This window comes from Lonchura striata, chromosome 7 (genome assembly GCF_050655825.1).
Source record: "Lonchura striata isolate lonStrDom1 chromosome 7, ASM5065582v1, whole genome shotgun sequence".
Classification (NCBI taxonomy): Eukaryota; Metazoa; Chordata; class Aves; order Passeriformes; family Estrildidae; genus Lonchura; species Lonchura striata.
This window is the reverse complement of record NC_140709.1, coordinates 28,534,530-28,556,716: the sequence shown is the minus strand read 5'-3', so window position 1 is coordinate 28,556,716 and position 22,187 is coordinate 28,534,530. Positions and strand designations below refer to the sequence as shown.

At 39.4% G+C, this 22,187-nt stretch overlaps 1 protein-coding gene across 4 annotated transcripts in view; it reads right to left on the bottom strand.

Moving 5' to 3' along the window:
- The window catches only part of HECW2 (HECT, C2 and WW domain containing E3 ubiquitin protein ligase 2), a 170,157-nt gene that overhangs the window by 131,250 nt on the left and 16,720 nt on the right, over nucleotides 1–22,187 (bottom strand). The window contains exon 1 of one of the 4 annotated variants that reach the window (XM_021555393.4): nucleotides 17,460–17,583. The exons of 2 other annotated variants lie outside the window; for them this stretch is intronic. The gene's annotated coding sequence lies outside the window, so the exon portion shown is untranslated. Of the gene's footprint in view, nucleotides 1–16,942; nucleotides 17,106–17,459; nucleotides 17,584–22,187 lie in introns of those variants that run through there. One more of the 4 variants, XM_021555392.4, reaches the window with a different exon arrangement.

The following is a 22,187-nucleotide window of genomic DNA, read 5'->3' as shown; positions in this document are numbered from 1 at the left end:
GAAAAATTTCTTCACCAAAAGAGTTGCCAAACACTGAAACCCTCTGCCCAGGGAAATGGTTGAGTCACCATCCCTGAAGATTAAGAAGATGTATAGAACTGGTACATAGGGACACAGTTTAGTGGTGGGCTTGCCAGTGCTGGGTTAATGGTCGGATTTCAAAATCGTAAAGGTATTTTCCAACCTCAATGACTCCATGATTCCACAGGGTAACAGCATCAAATGGGGTGCCATTAACTCCACAGGCTAAGGAAAAACAGGTATCTGAGAGGCCTGTTTTATATGCACATCCTCACCCATATCACCTTACAGTCAAAATCCAGCTTCTATTCAAAGAAAAACAAACTGATGACATGGTAGTCAGGCATTTCATTTCCAAATGAGAAAACTTGGGCAGACTTTGTTTCCACTCATTTTTTAGCCTTCACTGGCTTGCTTCCAGGTATCATCAACAGAGTTGCATATTCTTCAAATACAAAAATGCTACACCAGTGGGATCAGAGCTAATAATTACTGGAAAAAGCTAAAAGGACACAAAAGGAAAGCTGGCAGAAAGAAAGACAAGGAAAACAGAGGAATGCAGTAAATAAATTTTAAGATATGATGAAAATATGACACCTGAAAACTGTACAGAGTCCATTTGGAGGTCCTGATCCTGAAGGATGAAGCAACTGCCACAGAATTGGCTACTGATGACAGAATTCAATCCAACCATTCTGCCTCTCTACATAATACAGTCTATAGAATGCACCATCAAATACATAGCTCCTGGGGAGGTAAGATTCAGTACTACCTCATCCAGCAAGGCTAGACAAAGTTTTGATCTGTACACAGGAGGAGAATGCAGTACAGCCACCCTTCCTAACCAGGCAAGACACCTGAGATTCTTCCAGTACCAGTAGAAGACCAAATTCTGCGTTTCCTCTCTGTCCCTTGAGCTGGCATGTGTGCAAAGTCTGTCCAGACATAATTACAGGGTTACATGCCCTCCCTCAGTACTTCTGAAAAGGATACTTTGCCAGAAAGCATGTACACACCTCCCGATTCACTCTGAAGCTGAGCCAGAAACAGGGAACAGGCCACAACTGTCCAAATTGTTCATACAGTATATTTTCTGGCACAGCTGCAGAGCACACAGAGAGTGGGCTGTAGGCTGGATGAATGGTTCTGGTAGTAGCAACCTTCAATCACTATTTTTCTAGAGCTATTTTAGTCCTTCCTCTGCTACCTTACAAATCCTTAAATTTAGAGGATTACAACACACTACAGCTCTTTTTGTGCAAGCAGACTTTGTGTATCCATAATGCACGTAATGGAAATTTGCACAAAAGTGGCCCCAAAATTAGAGCTTAAATCAACACTGGATACAGATGTATATGGGAAGTCAATACTGTTGGATGGAAAAAAGTATTTAAACATTTTTATACACTATACAATTCTTCTGTTTTTCTTAACAAAACATGTGGATTAACGTCCTAAGTACTAATTCCAAGAAGCATCATTCCCAGTGTCTCAGCCAAGCTGTAAATTTGTATTAACACCTTCCTGTTTTATGGTCTTTGCTTCAAAGGCAATAATGGAAAATTGCAATGCAGTGCTTGGCTAAGAGCCACACTGGCACCACCATCACCCATGCCAGGCACCATTTCACATGGAGGACTTCAAGGGCTTGGGAAAGGACCTAAAGGTCTCCCTGATTTTCTCAATGTTTCTGTCTCTGCAGTGGGACGTTTCATAAATATCATTTATTTGCTTCACATTCTATGCTCTAATCATTATATACCATTTTATTTTCCTCTGCTATCTACTTTTTCCATTTCTGAAGTCTCAGAGAGCCCTGTCCATGTCAGCTAAATGAAGAGAAGACTGATGGGTCATTTGATTACCAGAAATAAGCAATTACTCCCTGAGAAGCAGATCTGGTAGCAAGACATTTTCAAACTTGCTGATAGTAATGCAATAGGATCCAGCAGCTAACAATTAAAGCTGCATCAATTCAACCTTGAAACACTCTGCAATATCCTAACAATAACTGCAGCTGAACCTTGGAACTGTTTACTGGGAAAAACAGAGGGCGAATCCCTGTCACATGATGTGTTCATAAAGAGAAGGCTTCCGTTTATCTCTGGGAGAACTCCTATAAAGGTTGTGAACAGCCTTTCTTTCTGGAGTCTCCATCTCATGATCTACAAACTTATTTCTTCACTTGCACTTGTTCTTGTGAATCACAGGGAGAAGGTGGCTCCTTTTAATACCCAAACTATGTTTCTTAGACAAAAGCTCTCATATGACCTGCAGAACACTTTAAACAAACATAAATGAACAGGGATCCACTTGACAGGTGATGTTCAGATCTAGTGTAGGAACAGAATATTTCATCCAGTTAGACAGTTCAATCTTTGGTTTGCATTTCAGCTTGTGTTTTGGCTAGGGAGAAGGGAGTGGAATAAAAGATTATTTTCCTTTTCTCTGCTACACAGACTATTGGAGGATATCACCCCTAAGAGCCAGGCCCTGAGCATTTCTGACCACGCTTCTGCTGCTGGTTTCTAAGCACACAACTGCTCACTCTAATGCCTCTGTGGTCGGTATTGTACCTGCCTGGCAGCAAGCTGACACTGACTTACTGACTTGCAGGACCTCAAACTAAAGTCCCAGTAATCCTATTAAACCCCAAGCACTATAAAAATCACAAAAAATAACATCTACATGCATTTCATGTAAGGCCTATCACACAAGGTGAGTGATATGAGTCAGTCAAACAACAAATGAGTCAGTCAAAAACTGCACATCATAAATAAAGGCTAACCTGTGAAAAAAAATTAGCATTTTAATACACAGATATCTACAGCAATCAACAAGAAAATAACTGAATAATATTCTGAGCAATAACACACTTAAATTGCTCTGTGTTTGTTTTCAGAAGTAATTTCAAAGATGGGAAGCTCAAGTATTCATTTCATCCATACTCATATTCTTTTCATCCACACATTTCAAAAGGAAACTCTGTCTTTTTTCTTTTGTTTAAAACTTTTCTCTAGGGGGAAAAAATCCTTACAAGAACCTGCTTTTAAAAGATAATCTAGGCATTCTGTTTTGTAAAAATAGAGCTGATTTTCAAAAGAGGAAGGAGCCTGACTTAAACGTCTCAACATCTGCCACTGCAGCTCTCCCCGCGGCATCTGATTAAGCATCTATGGAAATTAAGTAGGCAGTTCAGCATTTGGCCAAACTGGACTGACAAGTATGCTTTGATGATTTGGGATTTCACCTTCAAAACAGTTCAGGTCTTAAATACACTCCATTGTAAAACACAGATTTATTGCTTCGTGTTCCATTTTGACCAACAATTCTTTGGCAACTTTTTTCAAGACAAGGACGGTACCTTCCCTCCTTCTGAATTGAGTTTGCCATAACACCCCAACTTTCAGTCCCACATTTCTACCACAGAAGTGCATCCTTTTGAAGGGTGATAAATACACTTTCTAATAAAAAATATTATGTAGAATTCCAGTCATGCACTAAGCCTTTGCCTGTAAGGTCCATAGGAAAATGAGGAAGAAAGTCTGAGGGAGTGCAAAATTAGCCTGAAATACCATCTCAGTTTCTGACATGAAATTTAATTTTTGATTCTCTTACACAATTTCTTGTTCTGAAAACTACTATTAACATAAATCCTATATATATTAAACATAAATATGTGTCTGATAGTACTTAAAGCGTTCCCTGAAAAAAAAGACAACCATAATCATACTGAGTTGTAGCCAATAATATCACTTTAACTTGGGCTCTGAAGCAGATGATTCTTCTGAGAAGTTAAAATACGAAATGAACTTTTCAAAAACAAGTACAGTTTATACTGTGTACACTAGAGAAGCAACACAAAAACATGCATTACAACCACATTCTAGATGAACTCCAACATTCTTTTTCCATACTCCTACTAACACTAAATGCCTTGGAGACCAATTAGGTATTAAGGTACAAATTTGCCTCATTCAGTCATAACCAGTGACACAAACTTTGTTTCCCACCAAATTGCTAGAAGCATCCTGTGACTGCTTGTTCATAAGAAGAAACAAAGCAAGATTTTTTCAGACAAGATAATTTGCAATTTAAAAAAAATCACGCACATCTACAGCAAATTTTTGCATGTCACAAAAGTAAAGTGAACAGTCTTTAGTAACATGCAAAACTGCAAAATTATCCCTACTTATCTTTTCTTTCAAGCATAGTAGCTACTTAATTTTTGCTCCCAGTCCCTCTCTTCCTCTCCCCCCACTCTAAGTTTTATTTTACAATTTTCCTTATTATGAAACACCTCATAAATTATATAAAGTATTTTAAAAACCTCTCCTAAAGAATCCAGAAGCATTTTAATGAGCTCGGCATTTTTGGTCAAAATTATTGAATCACAACTGGGTGCATTTAGCTGATTAGAAAACTTGGTGGGGAAAAAACCTCAAGTGTATGTCTTAGTTCATCTAAAACTCAGCACAATGTGAGTTAACCTGTACCTTAACCGTGCTGTAGGTCATGATGAGTCACTGTTCTCTGGAAGAGCAGCCAGAGCACCACCTGCAACTTGTCAGGAGGCTGAAATGTGATTAAGTTTTCCTTTCCAAAGCTTTCTTCTAGCAGAAGTCTTCCCTTACACAGAATTACTGCATGGATGCATTGAGATAAAACAGTATTTCCAAAGCCAAGTATCATTTCACCTCCACGCTGAAAGCAAACCATAGACAGAATAAAATGTTCTCACTGCAACAGCAAACAATTTGGGCTTGTTTAAAGGCAACTTCGGGGAGCCAATGGTTACACTATTTCCAGTCAAATTCTGCCTCTCCTTTTTCCCCCAGTCCTTTCTCTCACTCTTGTGAGAGGAAACTGGACTACCCTTGAACACAGCCATTACGAAAAGTTTAATGCATTCCTGTAGCCCTAGGGAGAGTAGGGGCCACTGCACGTTAATAGAAAAAACATCACGGGGGTCTGCTACATGTGAGCTGTTACTCATGTTCTTTGGAATTTTTCAAAACATCAGGCTATTTAATTATCCTCACAAAAACTGCGCAAAGAAGAACAAGGTGACAGTCATGCAACTGGAAATACAATAATTATAAAATATTACATATACTGCCTTCAATGTTCTGACTTAAAGAGTTTCAAGATACTTATCCGAGATGCTCCTTTTGAACCTGAAAAGCTGACAAACCTTCCATCCACTGACCAAAATAATTACAGTTTCCACTTCCTAAGTCAGGTTACACCCCAGACTTCTAATGAAAACAAATGAAAATGTATGGATTTGTTAAGGCTGGCAACAATTAATCTTGCTTAAACTGCTCCCCTGATCAATAAGCATGATGCTTCCTTGTGCTGTTCTTTAATCTTCGTGATCCAATCCATTTTGTTAAACTACATTTTCAAAATTCTCTTCTTTCTATTCCTTCTACTTTTCTAACTCCCAGTGCAAAGCTGTTGATTGGCAGCCAAGTATAACTGCAGAGCAACCCAGTGTTAAGCACCAGACTATACCCAGTGTCTACGATGAAACTGTGATTTTGCAGAAGTGGTTCATCTCCCTTGAAACTGCTTGTTTGCCTTCACAGATTCCCAAAAGAAACTCTATTCTAAATTTACTAATTGATTTTCTTGGTATGAATTATATACCCGGTATGTTATTTTGCAACTCTGTTGCTGCTCTTTAAGCATTACCCAATGCTAAATTCCTATCAAATACAATAGCAAGTCAGAAGCACAGCCTATAATTCTGTGCCTCAAACGAGACAACCACAGTCCAAGTGCAACATATGAACTCAGGCACACAAGAGAACACTGATACAAGTTAATGACTGGAAATCTTTGTACAGCTGCTTTTTAAATTCTCTGCTGTGAGCAGCTGCTTCCAACAAGAATATTAGATAGGAAAGCCAAAAGCATCAAAATGTAGAATTTGAGACACGAACACATTTCAGTGAGATCAGTTATGAAGTGAGACTGTGCAGAGTTTCTAAGTGTTGATGCAAATCATCGTATTCAAAGATAATAAAGCAATAGGGAATACAAAAAGTTTTGGACATCTTAAGTGCCAGAGGAAGTATTTCATCCAGAAATTCAAACAATTGGTTTGTGTCAAAGAGCTCAAAGGGAACATGCAATTAAAGTATCACTGTCCTGTCCTAAAAGAAACCAATAAAGATTTTCATTGTTCAGGTACCTCAGTTGCTTCACGTTAGTGGTGCTTCTATTTCTGCAACACTTATGTCTGCCTAAAGTACATATAAATCACTTGAATTTGCTTATTACTCACACTCCTGGCTTCTGATAAAATTACTTATCTTTACCTAATAAAGCATTGTGGACCATTCGAGACCCATGCTTAAAAATACCATATGCAGAAAATTTTTAAAAATTTACAAATGTGTTCTCAGCTCAGAAATGGCTTTAACAATTTCATGATTTTGCTAAAAAAATCTTAACTAAAATTAGTATTCTATGTGTGGGCATACCACTGTATTTTTAATTTTTTTAAGAGATTAAAAAAAGTCCTGGTACTAACTTTAATCTTTTATGGCTAAGTTCTATAAAAAAACAGTAAAATTCACTCCAACTGCTAAAAAAAGCTATAAGCATAGCTGAAGCAAATGAGTTTGCAGATAGATCCTGATCAGCCCTTGCTCCATTTGCTTGTTTTAGAAAGCAGCATCCCACTCTTCCCTCAAGGAAGATAGGTAAAAAAAATCTCAAACGAATGTTCCTCCTCATTGCCAATGCACAGAAGCTGCTGGAGGTGAAAGCAAAAGCTCCCATGTGCCACCCGTTCCTGACAAACAGGAGAAAATTTGACATCAATGACTTTCAGTCTCTCAGATGCAGTATCTTTAAAATATATTACCGCACTAGCAGAGTTCAGCAGCTGATGAAAAAGGTGACCCAAGGCATCTGCTACAGACCAGGAAAAAGGGAGATGGAGCTAAATTCTAATCAAGCCCCCTGTTTTGCAAATACAAACCTCATTTTAGTTCACATTTTGACAGTCCCATGGCTGGCCAGCATGGCTGTCTTCAGACGTGACCCCAACACGAAAATATTTCTTTCTAACAATTTTTATTTTTTTTACCCTATGCAAGGGTAATCAAATCTCCACTCTCCAGGCTCCTCCTATCCTTACTAAACCAAACAGGACAAGAAAAGGAAGAAAAAGGCATGAGTATGAATGTGTATTCAGAGAACTGCAGAAATCCAAAATCACTGGAGGTCTGAGGAGGGATGATAATGACAAGATAATTGCAGAGATGCCTGAAGACAAAACAGAGAGAGAGAGAGAGAGACAGTGGCAAAGGCGAAAAATCGGAAGAGAAAGCACTTTGGGACATATAAGATGATAAGATAGGAAAACTTCAAAGAAAGTAATCAAAAGAATAATTTAAAGATAATGGATACATGACATTTCAGAACACATAGCCTTAAACCACTAATTGTTCCTGTTCTGTGGTTAAACTGATTAGAGTTCTGTGGTTTTTCCAATTAAAACACCACCTTACACACCAACAATAATTAGGAGGAAAATAATCTCACAATGTAATATTACATAAAATCACTTGGACTCTTACAGTAAGAAGTTGAATTTAAAATATTCAGTTCCATAATGGTTGAACTATCACTCAAAAACTCAAGGGTAAGCCAGGCATAACTCTTTCTGGAACACTCTTTCTAGGAAGGTATGACACTTAGGAAGTTTGATTTTGGGGAGATCCATTACATTCCTATCCTAAGTTTTAACAGACAGAAAGATTTGGGTTTTATGCCACCCCTAACACCAATATTACAGTATTTGTAAATCAAAAGCAATAGTGAATTCCTAAACAGGTTTAATGGAGGTTGCCACATTTAAGGAACAAAAGCAGTGTTTATTTTACTACATTCTTTTTGAAAGTGAGACACATTTGGGGGTTGGGACTAGATGGTCTTTAAGTTCCATTCCAGCCCCTTGACATTCTGTGATTCTATGATAAGGGCAGCAAGAGGAAGCCCTTCCCATTGAGATATCACTTGTCATGAAAGGGCTTCCTCAGAACTCAAAATCTGGAAGCATTTGCAGCAATTCAGACTTCAATGACCAGACCTGGCAGACTGTTCCACAACTGAATCTTTACAACCAGGGGCATTTTAGCCCCAGTTCTTTGAGCATTAATCCCGGGCTTTGCTAACTGCATTGTGCCAGATCCACACACCCATGGGACAGTTCACAGTCCAACTCAATCTTTCCACTATAAAAGCATATACAAAATTTTTTCCTGCACAATCCAGGAGGAACAGAGCTATAAACACTTCTAGATCTTTATTCCTTGGGACTTTTCCATGGCCAAATAATGGATAAAAACTTCAATCAGTTGAGAATTTAAAATTCAGTTCCTGCTAACTGTAAAATAGGTGATATTCTATTCTCAGATTTCTAGCCATTCTACTTATTACAAATTATAGATAGGTGAAACACCATCTGCAGATGAAAATATGGCTATAGCACCTAACTACATCTTGGAACATCCATGCTCTAAAAGGTCACACATGGACTGTTTTTAATTTCAGGCGAGTAATGACAAGAATTGAACTTTTAAGTAAAGACCTACAAAAATATTATTACATCTATTTACATTTTAGTGAGATAAAGTGTCTTCACTCAAATCTATCTAACCTTTTACAAAGATCAGAGTGCATATACAGTAACACAGATACCCAATGAGTAACTTAGAAAGTAGAATATTCATAGGAAAAAACCTTCTCCTCATATACAGGAAATGTGAATGTATCAATACTTCTGCTGGTTTTCTGCAGCAAACCACGTTTTACCAAATTTTTCAACTAGTTACTTAGTACATTACACAGAATGACAGAAAACTGATCAGATACATCAGTCAAAGAAGATTACATCCTGTTAATCCATTTAACACTTTAAGCGGTACTTGGCGTCATCTAAGAAGTGTAAATCACAGTAGCCCAATTAAGGATTATATCCATCTAGATAGGCTGGAACTAGGCAAACAAGCATCTCCTTTTACAGCAAACCTCAGCAAGTCTGAAAAAGTAATAAAAACAACAAAAATATTATCACACAAGACCGCTTTCCCTTATTCAAATCAGAACTCAGTTGAGAAGACTGAGAAGATTTTTTTATCCACAGGATGCAAATTTCCCTTAATTTCTCCTCTCTTAAAAGACAACTTCTAGCCTTCAACAATCCACACCAGTCTTAGGTTGTCAGTCTGAAAGTAGAAGATTTCATTACCAGTTTCCCAGGAGGCAACAAATGAGATTTACATTCCAGAAGTATTTTGGATAGAGGAGGATCAAAAGGACAAGCCATCCTCAGCAGCAGGAAGACACACAAGCAGTGTGTGCTTGTGGTACTCCCTGGATTCTAATTGTCCTGGCCCTGCTGCTGTCCAGACTGCAGGGGCAGGGAGAGGCTTCACAACCTGCTCTGTACCTGCTCTTGAATCATAAGAAATTATTCCAATATTGATTTTTCATAGGGTTACTTACATGAGTAATCAGTTTATGTTAGGGTTGCAAATTAAGATCAAAATAATTACTTGACAAAAAAAAGTTTGTTTGCAGCTGACTTACAGCCACGAGTCATGAAGCATATCCTGTAGAAAGCTAAATCCTTTCCTTGTTCAGTCCTGGTTTTTCTTTTCCAAATTACACATAACCAGTTAAGACACTAAGTCAACACACAACGCTTCACATGTGGTTAACCAATGCATATTTCAGATAAAGTCTTTTCTTAATATACAGATAGCCCAAACTGTATTATGCTTTAATAAAGGGATGTCATTAATTTAAGAACCACATTATTCTATCAGAAAAATTTCCACATATTAGAGCAAAAAATACACCTTTAATTAATGAGAAGTATTTCTGTTTTTCCAGACTGAGTAACTGAGAGTTTGTCAATGCTTGTGCTTTGTTCCTCCACCCCACTCTCCCATTTGTTTGGGTGATTTTTTTATCAAAGTACCAGAAAGAAAAGCACTTCTATGGTGACAACATAAACCTTGGAAAGGAGACACGGTAACATGCATAAGACCTGAGACATTTTCTTCCATGAACAAATTCAAAGTGCACTGTATAACTAAAAAAACCCCAAAACCCAGCAGTATAGGAATGCCCAAGAGAGTGTGAAAATAAAAAGCTTCTTTCAAGCCAATCCATGGCACTTCTCCCATTAAAAGAAAAATTAAACATATGCATTAGTCCTGCTCATATTGACTTCATACACCCTTTGTGCAGCTGACAATTGATGAAGCTTTTGTCAAGAGGTGTTGAACACACTTCTTTTATTTATACTACTTCAAACTCCTTTAAAAAACAATATAAGCATAAGTAAGGTTTAAAACCTCCTGACTTCATATTCTTAAAACCTTGGCAGTTAATTGTTCCAGTTAGTGATTTACCCTATCAAGATGGAGCAAGCATATCTTAAGCTCAACATAGATCAAAACTAGACTTATTTGTAGTGTATCTAAGCCAAAGCCTTTTACCTATTGACTTACCTTAAGTAGAAACCCTGTACTTAAGTCTGTGCCTTTGTACACAGTCAGTATCAACATCAGTATTAAAAGGAAATGAAACAACATAAAAAGATTTCTTCCAAAACAGTGAATTAAGTTTTTAAAAGACACAAAATCTCACTGGAAATGAGTATTCTTTAAACTACCAGGCAAAATTAAACATAATATCCAATAAAGTAAACAAAAAACACCCAACCAAATTCAGCTAATGAAAATAAGGATAACATTTTAAACCGATGATTAGTCCATCCCTCAGAGCATGAAGTCTGACAATTTTACTTTATTTACCTATTTAATATAAAGGTATCCATAAATCAACTCTATAAAAAGAAGCCTTCCATAATTTACAATATTTAGATGTTTTATACAATGCTTAAAGAGATTTTAAAACCTCTAAAACCTCTCTCTCAAGCATGAAAAAGCCCACATCTTTGTTATTGGGAACAAAAAGCACATCTACACTGTTCAGTGCAACTAAATATATGGCACAAAGTAAGAAAAGAAGTGGGAAATATCAAGAGTTCTGTGGAACATTAAGGAGAGTGACAATTTACATCTGCTGAGCAGCAGCACCACAGTGTTTTCAGTGGCTCTCTACACTAACCTATAGCTTCATAATGAAAAATTCAGCCTGTCAACAGCCCAACATAAAACACATTACCAAAGCTCAGAGTAAGTTCACAGCACACACTCAAGTAATAGGACTTGTTTATAAAGTTGAGCTAGGTCAAAGCTGTATTTTGCTGAACATTATTTCATTCCAAGGAAATCAAAATACATTTTAGGAAATGAAACAGAGAAGTGATGTCATATCTACAAACACAGAGATTATTAGGAGAACATTTATCACAAAAACACCATGTAAGGCAATCAAAAACTGTGACATTTACTCAAATTATGATATTTGGGTACACATACAAGATCCTAACAGCATTTTGGGACGGTCTGGGCATTGCTCAACATGGTATTATTCAAAACATATGAAGATGGCTGTTCCATTAAACAATGTGTGTGTATATGTATTCTTTTAATACAGACACAAAGATATGAAACAAAAACATGCATTAAACTTCCTTAAGTGTTTTCTCCTTAGTGACAGTGGCCTCTTGTTTTTCTCTAGATAAAGAGCATTCAATTGGAGCTTCTTCTAACCCACACACATGCAGCAGCATATCTATGGCCACACCTGTACCTGTATGAAAACAGGCCAGCTACTGAAGCCATGCAGGAGAGAGCACATGCTAAATGCTCTTGTCTCATGGAACAGGCCTGTCCTGTCCCTAATCCATTTTGGGACGGTCCCTAGCCCATTGCTCTCCCTTAGAAATGCTCTGTTGGGGCTGCTGACACTGGCCCAAGGCAGGCCAGGGAGCCTCTGGACAGTTCCCTGTGACAGCTCTGACTCAGGCTGAGCAGGTTCAGCCCCAGTCTTACCTTCCCTTCCCCAGGGGAAGTTCTGCAAGATTCAGAGAGTATGACAGTTGTATTTTTCTTTTTTCCTTTAAAATATAAATATTGAGGAAATTATTTCCATGACTTTTATGTTGGTGAAGACAATATAGACATTTTTATTAGAGCAATGAAGCAAGAAACATAAAATATGGGTTTATGTAATTATGTCTACATTTTAGAGATTATACATTTACAATCTCTTGTGAGAGCAAGGTTAAGAAATCACTCAAAAGTGGACTTTTGTGACAATCAGGATCCAAAAAGAGTTGCTGGTTTTGTAATTTTTTTAACAGTATTTTGCTCAGCGTGTAATATCTAATGTCCTTGATATGAGGCACCTAGTGAATTATGACTTTTGAGCATTTTTTCAGCAGGATCCTTACAGACCACACTGCTTCCCACCGGGCTATGGCTGATCCGCTCCACTCACCATGAGGTGCTGTGGCTTCAGCTGTCACATTTATTCCTGAAAAACTCTTCTTTTCTACTGTGCCTCCACTATCTGACAAGGATCGGCCAATGTTTTATTTTTTTAAAGATGCTGCTGGTCATTCCTGGAAGAAAATTAAATTTACTGCTGCATGCTTTGGGATCATCCAATTACAATACTAGCCTTCAGGGAATTTTTAAACTAATGACATTGGATTTGTCAAGCACAAAAACTTTTAATCTGATTTTTCAAGTGGATCCTAGCCAATGGATCCTAGCCACCGCAGCACTTAAAACACATTTGACTGTTCTCCATGCAATATTTAGGTGGGCTTCTTATCGAAATGTTAATTTTTGTTACCTAATATCTTTCACTGGTGGTCAATACAAGGCATATAGGGATATTGACAATGCTATTAAAGTTTTTATGACTGAAAGTCCACAAATCAAATTATCTGTGAGTATATACAACTTCACAAATGAAAGGAAGCACAGACTTTGAGAAATCTGAACCAAAACACTGTATGAACAACTCCCCAGTTTGTCTGCTGATCTCATGATGCAACATCAAGAAACACCAGTTCAACAATAGTTATTTTCTATTTTATTTCAACCTCCTAGTCATTATTTTGAGGAATCTTTTCATTTCCAGTGCAAATACCATGAACAAAGCCCCAAACAATTAATTATGTCACAATGACTCCTTAACCCCTTCAAAAGCAAACAATTCAGATGACCCATTGATCATCCACTTTTGGGTATTTCCTCAGTTCTAAAGTACAAATACTGCACCATTTGAGCTGTTAGGTTTGGTTTGACTGCACTAGGTGGGGTCTTTTGGCCAAATGCTGATGGACTCAAGCTTCAATTTCAAATTCCTTTCCATTACTTCTGCTTCACGCACACAAGCTGCAACTGTGCCATATATAAACATGGATAACTACACTTCAAAGAAAATATCCTCTTTCAAACATTATTATTTTTTTCAAAACTGCCTACTTTATGACAAATTTATGAGACAAATTATGAAATATTGTTCATTAAACAATCAGCATTCTAGTCCTCCCCAATCATAAAAAAATACAGCTGTAACACAAAACTGTGCAAATGTAACAAAACTCAAAATAGCAGCACAATCCAACTTAGCCTGGGTCACTTGTCCTTTTCTCTACCAGGTATCATGAGAAGAAGGAATAGCTCTCTATGGGAACCTAGAGTGAAATGAAGGCTGTGACTACCCGTTTGCTTCAAAAGCTAAACATGTTTATCCCATCAGCAGAACTTGGAAACCTAACACCAACTTTATCATCAAACCAAGGAATGGGATTCCTAGGTGCTGGAAGGGATGACTGACACATCCACTTGTAATGTGAGTGACCATCTCCAAACAACAAGAATTCACAATCCAACTGCAGGCATTTAACACAACTATTCAGAAGACAGCATGCAACTGCTGTGCTACTTTCTTCAAGTATGCAACCAATTTTAAGGAAAGACACATTTCAAGCACTGATGGCTACATTTCTGTAAAAATACAAAACCAAAAATGGCTACTTGCATTATTCTCTAAGTACTACAGTGTTTTAGCATCATATCCTACTGCCCACAAAGATATATCCTTGTAACACATGCCCATGCTACACAAAGCTGTATCACCATTTTCTATCCTACTGCCAGAGATATGGGTATTGTCAGCCTTTTCCTCACCAATATTCCAACCGACCACAAACAAGTTGTGGAGGCACATCACAGATGCCCTGCATTATTGCCTATATAAACCATGCAGTTTAGTTCAATTTCAATGGAAATTACAAGGAACTTTTCCCAGATACTAAGCTCAAATATCAAAACAGAAGATCACATCATTCTGAAATGCCAAAGGACCCTGATACGATTCAAGAAACATCTCACATACCACTAAGTAGCTTCGAAGTGCCAAACACACGCTCCCAAGGCTGCAAGAGTAGTCTCCTTTCCTATTAGGTTAGAGAACTTCTACATGAAACAGTCAATTCTGTTCCATCTGTTGGCAATGAAATTAATACACTTCTTTCTGATGGTAGCTACACTGCAGCCTCTTCCCCTTTGGTCAGCAAGGGACAACGTGAAGACAAAGGTTATCACAGTGCCATGCATAATGACAGCAGGATCAAATAAAATCAGACTCAGCCACTCCGAGCACTCCATGCTGCGGTCACAACACCATGCTATTGAAAGGGCAGTATTTTGGATACAGTCTCAAATAAAGGATTTTGAACATGCTACTAAATTTTAAGCACATTATTTACATCTCGTTTTCAGCGATTCCGTAACATTACCCGAACAGGTGCTTCATTAGCCAATGGAGTAAATGCAATATCCTAAGCATTCTGCCACTGTCTTACTGAAGGAGTTTTTGAACAAAAAAAAAAAATGCTGAGTTAGATTAAAAAAAAAAAAAGAAACAGGAATTACACATAATTATTCAAGAATTTAATCTGCAGACTGAGTCTCATACACAGAAATCCCCCTTATTTTGCAGCATATTGAAGCTTTAGTTGCAGTTTAAAGCTTGTTGGCACATAAAGGAAAAAGTTAATTTCTTTTCCATTAGACATTACTACTTAATCTTATAAAGAGGAAAACACAAAATTCATTCAATTTCTTCTCAGGAAATCTGACAAAGCAGTATACTGTTTCTGGCTGGCAGCCACTGTACTATCATAGAGTTTCTTAAAGGCGCAACACTGTGTGTTCTACCAGGTTTGAAAAAACACTGGAAGCACAAAATAAAAAGAAATTACCATTAGCTAAATTCACTCTAAAGCAGCAAGAAGGCAATAGGTCTTTAAGGAAGACAGAGGGTCCTTGCAGAGGCTGGGAAATGCTCCAGGCCAAACTAAATCCATAGTGCTAACAAACTATGGCTTTGCTCTGGCATCACCAGAAGGCTCTTTTTATGAAGACAGATGGACAGAAGGGAGGCTTTTCAACTACAATTCTGTCAAGTTAAACTACTACCAAGCAGAAGTTTAAAAGTGGTTTCCAGTCAACCATATGAGCTCCATGGAATCTCAGAGCCCATTTTAAGGTGATATAAATAAGGACAGAAAGATAGATACACACGTGCGGATTAACATCTAACATCCACTCCAGCTGACACAAAAGCAACCACCACATTTTTGAAATTTAGAGCCTGAACAGCAGTGTTGATTGAAAGGCAACATTAGGCTTGTTCCTTTCATATGCTAATAATGACATCATGCCTTATGGCCTGATGCTGCAACCATACATTATCATCTTATAAAGACATTTTTTCCAAAGAAGTCAAAGACATGAGCAAACAGCTCAGCTGCATATAGGAAGAAGGTTTTTTAAATTCGTCCATGACACAGATATCCTTCTGTACCTTAGCGCTGTAAATAACTGCTACTGAAATATTTATAGAGGTTTGACTTACTTTTTTTAAAAAGTAAGAAAATAATAAGAGTGTTGGGGCAGAAAAAAAATCTACAAAAGAAAATTTGGAGCATACAGGAAGCAGCCCCAAACATCAACAAAGTGAAGCAAGGTAAGGCCCCGATAGTATTTCGGGTACAGGAATGATTCAGGGCCGAATCTCTTGCAAATAGTCTAGTGCAATGTAGTGTAGTGCAAAGACTGTAACATAGCACCCCAGAAAAGGGAGGAAGAAAAAAAAAAATGTTATAAATACCCTCTCCATGTTCCTGACATATATCCAAGACCAAAATAAGCGATAATAAATTATGTAACTCTATTACTAACTACATATAACACTCTCTTTTATTTTGGCATCATATAGGCCAAAAGAGAATTTTATTTTTCTCTAATACCCTGGTTTGTAGTGATGTGCACCAAAAGGTTAAAGAGAAAAAAACAAAAACATACTAAGAAAGGAACAACATCTCCACATCAACAATCTACAGAACAGTGAGGACCCGAATATAAACCTATTTTTCCCACACGCATACTGTCATTGTGCTGTACTTCGTACATACAGCAATAGAAACACACGTTAAGACCCCCAGTTTTGAAAACAAACACCTCGAAAACTGCGGTGATCTTTCTTCCCCACCACTGGACAGTGCTGTATAGAATCTGGAGAACAGCCTCATACATAAATAAATAAATACACGAACCAGCGAAGGGGGACAGCCCGGAGGAAATAAACGCGGCACACAAACTGCTGAACGCCTTCCCCGGGCAGGAAACCAGCTATAATTTAATGGCCCAAAAGCGATTTAAATTAAGCCGAGCGGAACCCTGCGGGGCTCCGCGGCAGCGCGGCGCCCGAGCCTCCCGCATGACGGGGCCGCCGCGGCGGGCGCTGGGGCGAGGAGCGGAGCGCGGGGTGCCGCGGCCGGGGGCCGCACCTGCCGCGGCCCGCGGAGAGCCCCGCGGAGAGCCCCGCGGAGAGCCCCGCGCCGGCCCCGCCGCGTCCCCAGCCCCGCGGGCGGCTCCCGCGGGCACCGGCGCCCACTCACCTGGCCGAGGCGCGCACTGCGGCTCCGCGCCCGCGGCGGGCTCCGGGCGAGGGCGGCTCCCGCTGCGGAGCCGGGCGGCGGCCGGAGTCACCCCGTCCTTGCGACACGCGGCTCCCGCCGGTGGCGGCGGCCCCTCCGCGCCCACGGCGGGGCGAGCGCCTCCCGCGCAGGGGCGCCCGCGCCGCCCTCCGCCCCCGCGCCGTCTCAGCGGCGGGGCCGCGCCCCCCGCCCCTCCGCCAGCCCCCGCCTCCGCGCCGGCATCTTCCCCGCGATCGGGCACGGCCGGGCCGGGGCCGCAGCCCCGCGGGCCTGGGCGGCGCCGGGGGCGGGCAGCCGGTAACAAAGCCGCCCGCAAGGCAGGCGGATGCGGGGATGCCGCCCAGGCCCCGGTGCAGCGCCCGGCGCGTCGCAGGGAGCCCCGGTCCGCACCCCCAGGAATGAGCAAATGGGGCGGGCGGATGAGCGGCGATCCCCGTGCGGAGCGGGGGAAAGGCTCCTGCGGCTGCTACATCGTTACCGCTATTGACGAGCAAGCGCCGCTGAGGTGGTGCTTCGAAACGCCGGGGTTTTTTTAAGTCGTGCACAGCTATCTGCGCTGACGGCTATCGGTGTCATCAGCCGTGAGGATGAGCCAGCCTTCACAGTCCCCTCAGTGCCAATTACCTGTCTATTTCAAAGCAGTCGAGTGCCGACAGCTCTACACTCCCCACTTTTCCGGCAATTTCACTTCTGCTTTGTCCATCACAATGAATTCAGGATTGTTTTCATAGGAAACGACAAAACTTAAAATATATTAATATGTACAAAACGCAGTAATCTAGAGGAAGATAAATGTGAAACACTGCAGAATCACAGCCCGACAAAACCACGGTAATGTCAGTAGCAGGAAAAAATGGATATATTCTCACACTATCAAGGTTATGCTTATTATTATGAGACAACACCTTATGCTTTGTTTTCTAAATTATACTAAGATAAAATCTTTCCACAACCAAGGAGTACATCAGTCATTGCTACTTTGTATTCCACATCCGTTTTCTTATACATATATAGGAAACTACATGGATTTCAGTAGAAACAGTTTCTTCAGAATAACCAGATAGCAACAATATTAAATTAATGCATGTCAAAATAAAAAGTAAATATAGTGCATTCTCAAAGTCCTGGGCTCCAAATCCTTTCTGTACTGAAGCCCATGGCACTGTGGGCTTGGGCTTCAGTAGGAGGGAATTTGCTCTTTAGCCCTTCTGTACTGGAGGATCTGCTCCAGATAGGAGTGTACACAGCTGTATTCCAAAGTAGGTCAAGCTATAAAAGTCACTGACACTACCTACCTGAAGCTTTAAAACTTTGGTTTGTTTCTTTTCTGAGACCTGCACACCTTTTGGTACATTGGTCCAAATAGTTTAAACGTGCTTAATGTGCAAATTATCAGCGTGCAAATGATTAGTCTTATACAAGTTTTCCCTCATTCCTTATACTGAGGAGTGTACTACTGTGATGTGCAATTGCAATAAAAGATTGGATCTACATTAAAGGATGAGATGTGGATGATCATATATAGGTTAGTGTTTATTTGGACATTGTAGACACAACACTCTTTTCAGCGGTACCTTGGCTTGGCTCCATTAGTGCAACTCTTATTTTACTTTCTGAAACAAGATGAAGATAGGAAAAAAAAATATATGTGCAGTGACAAGAGTTTCATAACATTTATGATTATTTGTGCTTTGTTCTTGGTTATCATGTCTCTTTTTTTGATGTTAAGATGAGAAACCCAGAAGATGAAAACATTTAGCTAATGAATTATTCTCAGTGGATTTGCACACTGTAAAAGCCTTTTGACTGTATGACATGAGTGAAGACTTTCCATAAGTTGACTTTTCATCTGTCAAATTAAAAAGTACATAAATCCAATGCATTGGATTTTCATGCTTCTCTCCTTCAAAATGGATACTGAAAATGTTCTTGTCCACTAAGCAAAAACATTAATTCATATGAATCCTCTTGACTTCCCCCAAACATAAATGACAGCAATCACAATAGTAAAATCTAATGTATTTGTAGAAATTGACCACTACTGCTTTCCAGTGCTTCCAAACATGTTGATGTCTATGCATGCTTTCCTGACATATTCACATTATATGTGATGCTACATGCACAGTCCTTTATTAACAGTTCCCATGTCTTGGGTGTGAGTTAGGATTCTTTCCTGTTTTCCTCAGGTGTAACTCTGGCTGCACCTGAATAGAGCGGGGTGCACACTAGAAAATGAACACATTCCACAGAGGAATTGCTACTTCAGTCTTCATGGGGGCTCACACACTGCACTAGCAAGCAAGAGGATAACTTTCCAGAGCTGTGCACTGAGGCAATGGGTAGTTTACCTTCACCAGACTCAAAAGTACAGAAAACCAGCCTACTTTTCTGGAACAGACAGATGTCTTTTCTCCTGTTTCCAACAACTATTGCTCTCACCCAGCCTTCCGTGATTCTTCCTATCTCTTCTTTGCCAAAAATTTCATGTGATAAAACCAGAAACTCCTATTGCCTTCTCTAACATTCTGTAACAGGGATAGGCAGTGCACAACACAGGGCAGTACCTTTCCACACCGACAAATCTTTTCAAAGTTAAGTTTCAATGCATTTGAGACAAAGCTAGCATTGGGTGAAAGTTGGAAAAGTTATAATTGCTCTCACCTGGAGATTAAGACATAAAAATAGCTGAAGCAGAACTAGAATATGAAAGCTTCCGAAAAATGCTTTGTTATGTCCTTGGTAAAAGTTTCATTGAAATAAAAACAATTTTCAGTCATCCTCAAAAATTATTTAGTTATGAAAATGCAAAAGGCTATCAACTGTGGAAGCCTTTTACTCTAATGATAAATTAGACACCCAGAATTTCTAATTAAGGTCCTTAATATCCTGTATATGACAAGCTATGACATTTTGACATAAGAATGCACCTCTTGCAACATTTTCAGGCACTCTAACCTTAGACATTGGTAACTTAACAAAAGAGGACATATAATTAATTTAATTCATAAGACATTAACATTAAAAATAAATATACATTTTGCTTATCACTATTAATTACTTTCACACAAATACTAAGGAGACAAGTACAGAAAAAGTAAAATATAACCTTTTAGCACACCATGTATAAAGAAAATAAAACAATATTCCAGTATTTCTCATCTGTTTTCTTTTTCATTTTATTATCACTTAGAAGAAACAAAAAGGACTTGATGAATCATTACTGAAGATCACCATTTACCACCATGGGATCAGCAGCAGGCTATGAAAAACATGCCCTTTGAGGGGGTAACTTGCCTATACCACAGCAAGAAGTATTAAAAGACAATGAGGACTCCTCTATATTACACAAAGATTTCATATTTTCTCAGCTAATCTGCTCTTTACAAGGCAATGGGCCAAGCTGAATGTCCAAAGTATAAGCTTCTTTGCCATGATTATTAAAGAGCCAAACATGAAAAGGCTTAAAGGATCAACCAGAAAAACATTTGGGTGAGATGGAAATGTAATCTTTCGCAAGATTTCTGGACAGATTACTGTTCAGGTAAAAGCATTAATTGAAAGAATCACCCTGGGTGCCAAAATCTGCAGGATATATTCCCTGTCCCACCTCTTTTGTGCTGCACAAAAGACTTAATGAGAGTGAAAGCCATCTGCAGCTCCCTGGCAGGTTTTTTTGTAATATAAGAGAGTCCCTGAGTGACTGTGGAGTTGTGCAGCCCATGGGAGGCCACACATCCCAGCAATCTGAGCAGAGAGAGGGGAGAGCACTGCGAGGGAAAGCATTCCTGGGGTTTGCTGCTCCTGCCACCTGCAGCTGGTCCATGAGCCCTCAGGAGCTGTTGCCATCTGGTACTATCAGTGCCAGGGCAGGCATTCATCTAGCCAGAGAGTCGAGGGGCTCCACAGGAGCTCTCCCCTCCTCTGGAATACAGAGAAGGAACCCACTGCACCAGGCCATCTGGGCTAATCTGGTTAGAGCTCAAATCTGCAGTCCTCAGTCTGGCGAAACTCCCATGGGTATCTTTGAGCGCTCACCTGGGTTGGTCTTCTGGCCTTAGACTTAGAGGAATATTAATACAGAGAGCAAAGAAACACATGGCTGAGTTTTGATTTAGAAACATTTAAACTTTTTGTGAAAAGTATATCAATTGCCAATATTAAAGCATTATCCTACCAATAGCAATTTATGAAATTATTGGCATAGTTCTAGAGTACAGAAATTAAATCTGGTGCAGTTCCTAATGCTTCCAAATAGTTACTGAAATGTGCATAAAGATCACTGAATTGAAGTCATGATGATAAAAGCAATTGTCAGTTTCTGGTGGCACTTGCAGAGATTTAATTTTAGAACTGTACCCTCAGGCAAGTAATATAGGATTAGACCCATAGACACTGCATCAAAAAATAATACTGAAATGTCACTTGTAAAACACACTTTCATGATCTTGCTATTTGACTTATAAATGTGTCAGTTGGACCTGCAGAGAAAGCCTGCACTAGGCTCTGGTGAGGCACTATAAATGGATCATGCTTTTGTAAAGTCAGAAATCTTCCATAACTGAAGAAGATGACTGCATTGTTTCTTTACAATATTCTTGCTGAAGCAACTAAATAGAGTCTGTGGGGAAACAGTCCAACATCATGAGAGAAATGACATAAAGACTGTGAAGGCATCAAGCCATTAGTGATGCTGAAAAGAAGATCACAAATCTGTATCAGAACCCCACCCAGAGAATTTAAAGATCTGTACTGACAGTAGTGGAAAAATTCTTGGTTTTACCTAGTGAAGGGAGAGTAGAAAAGGCTTGAGCAGTTGGTGCAGAGATATTAATATCACTAAGACTCAAATCTCAGAATATTTATCTGGTGCTGTTTGTTTACACCTCTAGACAATGGTTATTTGAATTACACATTTAGTAAATAATTTGACTAAAATCTTCAAATTATTTCTTTAGGAATCTTAATGCTTACCACACCAGCAACGCTTGTCATGTAAATGCACTCAGTAAGCAAATACAGCAGATAGTAGGTGAGCAAGCTGCCCTGCCAATGAATTTTCTTTACATGATTGGAAGGAAGCAGTAACTTCTTTGGCAACTAAGCAGCAGGTTACCCTAGTGACATGAATTCCTTCTGCATCCCACATAGGATTGAATGTGGAATTAGCGGAGCTTGAAAATGCCCCTGCAGCTCAGGCAGAAATAAT